The sequence below is a fragment of the Nanorana parkeri genome, unplaced genomic scaffold (genome assembly GCF_000935625.1).
Source record: "Nanorana parkeri isolate BGI_ZX_2015 unplaced genomic scaffold, ASM93562v1 scaffold1946, whole genome shotgun sequence".
Lineage (NCBI taxonomy): Eukaryota > Metazoa > Chordata > Amphibia > Anura > Dicroglossidae > Nanorana > Nanorana parkeri.
The window spans coordinates 94,586-103,572 of NW_017308214.1; positions in this window are offsets into that span (position 1 = coordinate 94,586).

The window sequence follows — 8,987 nt, forward strand, 5'->3', positions numbered from 1 at the left end:
GGACTCATGCCGTGGTGACCCGCTGGCCGCAGGGCTGGGTGACCCGCTGGACGCAGGGCTAAGTGACCCGCTAGACTCAGGGCTTAGTGACCCGCTGGACGCACGGCTTAGTGACGCGCTGGACTCACCTTAGAGTGACCCTGCAGAGCCCACCATAGATGCTGCACAGCCCATCTGAGACTGTCTATAGTGGGCTCTGAAGGGGTTCTAATGTAGGCTGGTCAGGGCTGCATCCCCCTCCCTCCTTCCTTGCTCCTCTTACCTGCACACCAGGCCTCCTCTGCGCTGCTAGGGCCAGTCCACCTCCTCGCTCTTCACCGTCAGCCAATACTCATGTAAGGGTCCCGGGCGGGCCCCCCAGGTTGCCCGGGCTCCTTACATGAGTATCGTCCGTACCCCCCCTGATGGCTGCCCTGGTCGCTGATGGGCCCCGCTCCCTCCTCCTTCTTCGTCACCGGGCCCCACCTCCTCCCCTGCTGCCGACCACGGGCCCTGCCTCCTCCTCCACTGCCGGGGTCCAGCCTCGTCTTCAGCCGCCAGTGAGGATCCCATAGCGACCCAGGCCTGGGTCGCTATGGTGGTTGTTACGCCACTGCGTTAGCGGTAATCTGTAAAACATTTTGTTTCGTTTCGCTGCAGCAAAGTGACATTTCAGGGGAGAAAAAAAAAAATTCTTCTCAAATGTCACTTTGCTGCACCGAAATTTCATACAGACTACCGCTAACGATTTTCGGAATCGGAAATTCGGATTCGTTTGCATTCGTTATATCTGTCATTCGGAATTTGGATACATCCGAATTTCCGAAATTGCGTCCGAATTTCAATTCAGAACAAAACGAAACAAATCGCACGTGTCTAAAATATACACCGCAATACGCTTTCTGGAAGGTGCTGCCATTGGACGGTGAGTTTCTACAGATTCGGCGATGGATCAAGATTCATGTTGATATATTCGGACTTCACTCAACACTTTTGATACAGGTGAGCGGTCACTGCTGCAGGATCAAGAATCGGCTGAGTGCATCTTCTTTATTTGCTCCCTAGGGGAAAAATAATGACCCATTAACCCATGCAATGCGGGTGCAGCCCCACTGCAAGGAGTCACTTTTAAAAATCCCTTTTTAAAGGAGAACTATGGGGTCAGTGCTTTTCGCTATAGTTCTCCTAAGGGTAACAGGAGGACACAAACTAGCGTCCTCCCGTCACCCAAAGCTCAGTATACCGCGAGCTACAGCTCACTATATACTGAGACGCAGCAGCTGGGACGGATCCCGGCATTGCTGTCGAGATCCACCCAGCTGCGGGATTGACAGCTGGCTCTGCCTATCCCGCCCCCTCCCCCTTCCGTTCCGCCAGTCAGCGCTGGAGGATCAGACAGGGGAGGGGGGGAATCCCTGCAGGGAGCCCTGAGTGACAGTCACGGCTCTCTGCAGGGATAGATCGAGAAGTGAGCGAGCGCCGGTATGTGTTCGCTCACTTGCCGATCTACTGAGCCGACCTGTGACAGTCTCATTGTCGCAGGTCGGCTCATATTATCAGGCTGAGTGAAAATCACTCTCCTCATAGTTCTCCTTTAAGTCTTTTGTGGTTACACAGTATAGGCTTGTTGATAAAATTGATTGTTGATTCCAGCATACAGTTTGTGCTAAAAACTTCTGTAGTCACATATGGCCAAACTATATAGGTTTGGGATTCTCCTGTATTCTCTGTGACTCAAATATGTTGAATGGCGGTGTTGTATTAATATGGACATTAGGGGCCTAATTCTGTATATGATCAGAGCAACAACAATGTTGTTAAGATGTTTCTGTTCTCCGATGGGGCTTAGCTCTTTAAAGGAGAACTATGGGGTCAGTGTTTTTCCCCATAGTTCTCCTTAGTGTAACGGGAGGACACAAACTAGCGTCCTCCCGTCACCCTATGCTCAGTATATAGGGAGCTACAGCTCGCGGTATACTGAGACGCCGCAGCCGGAGCGCATCCCGACATCAATGTCGAGATGCGCCCAGCTGCGTGAGTGACAGCTGGCTCTGCCTATCTAGAGGCAGAGCCAGCTGTACCCGCCCCCTCCCCCGTCCGTTCCGCCAGTCAGCGCTGGCAGATCGGAGCGGGGAGGGGGGAATCCAGCCCCTCCCCTGTCACGGCAGAGAGCCGTGACAGGATCGAGAGGTGAGCGAACGCCGGTATGTGTTCGCTCACCTCCCGATCTACTGAGCCGACCTGTGACAGTCTCATTGTCACAGGTCGGCTAGAACTATGAGGCGAGTGGAAAGCACCCCCCTCATACTTCTCCTTTAAATTCTGCAAGCACCTAATGGACGTCCAATCCAAGAGTAAGATTTTTAAAGTATATGTAGACCCACCAAAATGTCATATAAGCGTTAACATGCTAACAAGTCATTTTCAATATTTTAAACATGCAGCTTTCATTAAAATAATACCTGGGGGGTTTTGTGTGGGCACTTCCTCTTCCTACCTGTGTCTTTATTCAACCTCAAATACTATGTATGAGATCCGCATTGTATATGATTTATACATTGTATGAGATCCGGATTGTTTATTATGTATACATTGTATGAGATCCGGATTGTTTATGATTTATACATTGTATGTGATCCGGATTGTATATGATTTATACATTGTATGAGATCCGGATTGTATATGATTTATACATTGTATGAGATCCGGATTGTATATGATTTATACATTGTATGAGATCCGGATTGTTTATGATTTATACATTGTATGTGATCCGGATTGTATATGATTTATACATTGTATGAGATCCGGATTGTATATGATTTATACATTGTATGAGATCCGGATTGTATATTATTTATACGCCATTGCCCGGTGGTGGTTGTGGGGATCTGCGGGCAGTGTGGAATTATAGGAATCTCATTAAAGGGGGCATTCAGATGCCGCCCCCCCCCCCCATGAATGAATATGGGGTAGTTGTTACCCCTACTCATTCACCAAATAACCAGTAACATTGTGAATAAACACCACACCGTACTACAACGTTCTTTATTTGAAGAAAAACAAAACAAAACACAGCCTATGTTGTCAAATAAAGAACGTTGTAGTACGGTGTGGTGTTTATTCACATTGTTACTGGCTATTTGGTGAATGAGTAGGGGTAACAACTACCCCTTACCCATTCACAAGGGGGGGGGGGGCGACCCCCTGCCTGCAGACCCCCACAACCACCAGACCAGGGTTGTGGGGAAGAGGCCCTTGTCCTCATCGACATGTGGACATGGTGATTTGCCAAGGGGGGTACCCCCAGGTAAAACACCCTCCCCATGCTGAGGGCGTGTGGCCTAGTATGCTGTGGGGGGCGCACGTTCACCCCCCTTTCCTGCTCTTCCAGGCTGCTGCTCAGATCAGATCGGTCTGGTAAGGGATTTTTTTTGAGGAGGAGGAGCATGGAGGCCGCCCAGCGATGCAATATATAGAGAGCAAGGAAGAAGTGATTGTGACATAAGACAGAAAGTGATAGGACAGGTACAACCCAGGGGGCAGAGGCAGGCACTTCCTGTTATAGGGTGACAACACTTTGGCCTTGTTCAAGCACTGACTGTCATCGAGGAGGGGTTTACGTCTACTTTAAATGATACAAATTGCATTTAAGGTGATATGAGCGCCTATGCAATGTGTGGGAAGTGTATGTAGAAGAGCAATGTGCGGGAAGTGTATGTAGAAGAGCAATGTGCGGGAAGTGTATGTAGAAGAGCAATGTGCGGGAAGTGTGTGTAGAAGAGCAATGTGCGGGAAGTGTGTGTAGAAGAACAGTGCGCCGGAAGTGTGTGTAGAAGAACAGTGCGCGGGAAGTGTATGTAAAAGAACAGTGCGTGGGAAGTGTATGTAAAAGAACAGTGCGCAGGAAGTGTATGTAAAAGAACAGTGCGCGGGAAGTGTATGTAAAAGAACAGTGCGCGGGAAGTGTATGTAAAAGAACAGTGTGCGGGAAGTGTGTGTAAAAGAGCAGTGTGCAGGAAGTGTGTGTAGAAGAACAGTGTGCGGGAAGGGTTTGTAGAAGAACAGTGTGCGGGAAGGGTTTGTAGAAGAGAAATGTGTGTGTAGAAGAACAGTGTGCGGGAAGTGTTTGTAGAAGAACAATGTGCGGGAAGTGTTTCTAGAAGAACAATGTGCAGGAAGTGTGTGTAGAAGAACAGGTGCGGGAAGGGTTTGTAGAAGAACAGTGTGCGGGAAGGGTTTGTAGAAGAACAGTGTGCGGGAAGGGTTTGTAGAAGAACAGTGTGCGGGAAGTGTTTGTAGAAGAACAGTGTGCGGGAAGTGTTTGTAGAAGAACAACTTTCCTGCTCTTCCAGGCTGCTGCTCAGATCAGATCGGTCTGGTAAGGGATTTTTTTTGAGGAGGAGGAGCATGGAGGCCGCCCAGCGATGCAATATATAGAGAGCAAGGAAGAAGTGATTGTGACATAAGACAGAAAGTGATAGGACAGGTACAACCCAGGGGGCAGAGGCAGGCACTTCCTGTTATAGGGTGACAACACTTTGGCCTTGTTCAAGCACTGACTGTCATCGAGGAGGGGTTTACGTCTACTTTAAATGATACAAATTGCATTTAAGGTGATATGAGCGCCTATGCAATGTGTGGGAAGTGTATGTAGAAGAGCAATGTGCGGGAAGTGTATGTAGAAGAGCAATGTGCGGGAAGTGTATGTAGAAGAGCAATGTGCGGGAAGTGTATGTAGAAGAGCAATGTGCGGGAAGCGTGTGTAGAAGAGCAATGTGCGGGAAGTGTGTGTAGAAGAACAGTGCGCCGGAAGTGTGTGTAGAAGAACAGTGCGCGGGAAGTGTATGTAAAAGAACAGTGCGTGGGAAGTGTATGTAAAAGAACAGTGCGCAGGAAGTGTATGTAAAAGAACAGTGCGCGGGAAGTGTATGTAAAAGAACAGTGCGCGGGAAGTGTATGTAAAAGAACAGTGTGCGGGAAGTGTGTGTAAAAGAGCAGTGTGCAGGAAGTGTGTGTAGAAGAACAGTGTGCGGGAAGGGTTTGTAGAAGAACAGTGTGCGGGAAGGGTTTGTAGAAGAGAAATGTGTGTGTAGAAGAACAGTGTGCGGGAAGTGTTTGTAGAAGAACAATGTGCGGGAAGTGTTTCTAGAAGAACAATGTGCAGGAAGTGTGTGTAGAAGAACAGGTGCGGGAAGGGTTTGTAGAAGAACAGTGTGAGGAAGTATTTGTAGAAGAACAATGTGCGGGAAGTGTTTGTAGAAGAACAATGTGCGGGAAGTGTTTGTAGAAGAACAATGTGCGGGAAGTGTTTGTAGAAGAACAATGTGCGGGAAGTGTTTGTAGAAGAACAATGTGCGGGAAGTGTGTGTTGAAGAAAAGTGTGCGGGAAGTGTGCGGGAAGTGTGTGTAGAAGAACAGTGTGCGGGAAGTGTGTGTAAAAGAACAGTGTGCAGGAAGTGTGTGTAGAAGAACAGTGTGCGGGATCTGTGTGTGTGTGTAGGAGATGGTTGGTGATCTGACCTTGGGAAGCATTGTGTGCGCCGGGCACAGCAATGTGCAGACTGTCTCCTTCTCCTCTGTCATCCTCACCGTCACACAGACACACTGGGGCTCCGGCTCACCCATCACTTCATCACCCGTCTTCAATTCCCCGAACATCTGTGAAGGCAAATGAGGCAGAAAAATGTTTAATACAAAATCCAAACACAATCATTTGTGAGCAAGTTCCTCTTTAATAATGGGCGGTGCAGGGAGATATTTGCATAGCTCCTCCCAAGAGCCCACCCACTGCTTGCATCAGGGCTGAGGGCTCATGAGAGGAGTACTGAGGCAGGGTGCTGTGATCTTTTCAGGAAGCTATGTACAGCACCCTGCCGGCCCCTCCCACCAGCCAGGTTTTATTTAAAATGTAATTATAATGTTGATGAGGGGGGAGGGGCGACAAGGGAAATAAAATATAATCTGATCATAGTTCAGATTGAACAAATGTTGTGGATCGTTCTCTTCCGGGGGTGACCCCGATGTTTTCTTACCTGCTGGTCTACTTCTGGTGTATTCAGGTCTGAGCGCTCGGTGACATCATTGGCTGCAAAATTCAGAGTGACCTCATAACATTCCTGGATATCTGAAATGGACAATGTACATCGGTTATACAATGTTTCCGTCTAACACAGGGATCCAGCATGCAGGTGAGACCTCACTGCTAACTGCAGACTAAAATCATCCTAAAAAAGGCTCTGAATGGGCGCAGATGATGTCACTGTGTGATGTCATTCTGCTGCTTCTAATGTATAGAAACCAAATGATTAAACTCTCATAGAAGGGTGACAATGCTCTGTCCTTGTTCAGACACTTCCTGTTATAGGGTGACAATGCTCTGTCCTTGTTCAGGCACTTCCTGTTATAGGGTGACAATGCTCTGTCCTTGTTCAGGCACTTCCTGTTGTAGGGTGACAACGCTCTGTCCTTGTTCAGGCACTTCCTGTTATAGGGTGACAACCCTCTGTCCTTGTTCAGGCACTTTCTGTTATAGGGTGACAATGCTCTGTCCTTGTTCAGGCACTTCCTGTTATAGGGTGACAACGCTCTGTCCTTGTTCAGGCACTTACTGTTATAGGGTGACAACGCTCTGTCCTTGTTCAGGCACTTACTGTTATAGGGTGACAACGATGTGGATTCGATGTGGATATGTTTACATACAGAATCACATTTCTTGACGCTCGCATATTTTGGAATAATTTGGATTTTCGGGGCCCTATGAGGCCGTTTGGTGGAATGCGGATTGTCTGAGTTCGATGAATAAAGTATTTTGACTAACATAGCCTTCCTGGGCATTAACCCTTTTCTGCCCGCACCTCCCTCCGCTCTGACCTATCAATGGAGACAAAGCAACCCTCCCTCCCACCTACTATTCACCAATGGTATCCCTGCCTTAGGGGCAAGAGGACCTGTCACTAACTTTCCCCCACTTCTCTCTTCTTCTACATCCATCACTGCTGGAGGTCTATGTGATAAAAGATTCGCCTGATCATCAAAAACCCATCCTCGAGCTCCAGTCAGTGACTGTGCCTAGGCTGAGATGATGCCATCAGTCTGCTGCAGGCAGGTGGAAGCATTCCCTCAGTCTCCCCTCCCCCAGTCATCAGTCTGCTGCAGGCAGGAGGAAGCCTTTCCTCAGTCTCCCCTCCCCCAGTGATCAGTCTGCGGCAGGCAGGAGGAAGCATTTCCTCAGTCTCCCCTCCCCTAGTGATCAGTCTGCTGCAGGAAGGAGGAAGCATTTTCTCAGTCTACCGGCCCCCAGTGATCAGTATGCTGCAGGCAGGAGGAAGCATTTCCTCAGTCTCCCCTCCCCTAGTGATCAGTCTGCTGCAGGAAGGAGGAAGCATTTTCTCAGTCTACCGGCCCCCAGTGATCAGTATGCTGCAGGCAGGAGGAAGCATTTCCTCAGTCTCCCCTCCCCTAGTGATCAGTCTGCTGCAGGAAGGAGGAAGCATTTTCTCAGTCTACCGGCCCCCAGTGATCAGTATGCTGCAGGCAGGAGGAATCATTTGCTCAGTCTCCCCTCCCCCAGTGATCAGTCTGTTTCAGGCAGGAGGAAGCATTTCCTCAGTCTCCCCTCCCCCAGTGATCAGTCTGCTGCAGGCAGGTGGAAGCATTCCCTCAGTCTCCCCTCCCCCAGTCATCAGTCTGCTGCAGGCAGGAGGAAGCATTTCCTCAGTCTCCCCTCCCCCAGTGATCAGTCTGCTGCAGGCAGGTGGAAGCATTCCCTCAGTCTCCCCTCCCCCAGTCATCAGTCTGCTGCAGGCAGGAGGAAGCATTTCCTCAGTCTCCCCTCCCCCAGTGATCAGTCTGCTGCAGGCAGGTGGAAGCATTCCCTCAGTCTCCCCTCCCCCAGTCATCAGTCTGCTGCAGGCAGGAGGAAGCATTTCCTCAGTCTCCCCTCCCCCAGTGATCAGTCTGCTGCAGGCAGGTGGAAGCATTCCCTCAGTCTCCCCTCCCCCAGTCATCAGTCTGCTGCAGGCAGGAGGAAGCATTTCCTCAGTCTCCCCTCCCCCAGTGATCAGTCTGCTGCAGGCAGGTGGAAGCATTCCCTCAGTCTCCCCTCCCCCAGTCATCAGTCTGCTGCAGGCAGGAGGAAGCATTTCCTCAGTCTCCCCTCCCCCAGTAATCAGTCTGCTGCAGGCAGGAGGAGGCATTTCCTCAGTCTCTCCTCCCCCAGTAATCAGACATTTGTGAACCAGGCACCAGGATGTACATGATTGTGTCATGTCTAAGCCAGCATCTGAGCCCAGGAAGTAGATGGTGACCCCGGATGATGCCTGAATAAAGATGGCGCCTTCCTTCTGGAGAGAGAAGCAGATGATGACATTATCGGGGGGAGTCCTGTGATCTCTATGGAAGGGTCACATGACACATTACTCAGCATGGATACAGTTTTTCTCATACCCAGAAGAGCTTGGAAGAGGTCACTCCTGAACATGCCCATCACCTCCTGGAGGGAGTCTCGGAGCCTCTGCTGGTCCGGGGTGCACAGCTTGGCTTGGTAGGTGCAGAGCAGGTGCAGCGCACGTTCCGTACCTGTGGATAGGATCACATGGATAAGGATGGGAAGACATATCATGGAATGCCGGGAGCAGAGAAGAGCTGGCTAGAGGAATCTCACCGTTCCTGGATGACATGGAGCCGCTCTTCTGGATCCCTCCAATGCCAAAAACCTGCCACCAGCCTGTAAGGTGTCCGATCCTCCCACTTCCCTACAAATGGCCGCCGATCCCTATAAGCTGGAGCCCAAACCTTGTCCTGTCCCCGTCCGCCTGCCGGAAAGTTGTTACATACAAAGTAGGACAAAGTGCAACTGCAGACACTGATCTGCTGGGAACTCTGGGAGCACTGGGAGCACTGGGAGCTGCCCCCAGACACATCCACCTCACTAGAATAATACTGCAGATCACCGACTGTCACCACGACGACCAACCGCAACTGACAGCAGACTGACCCTCCAGAGA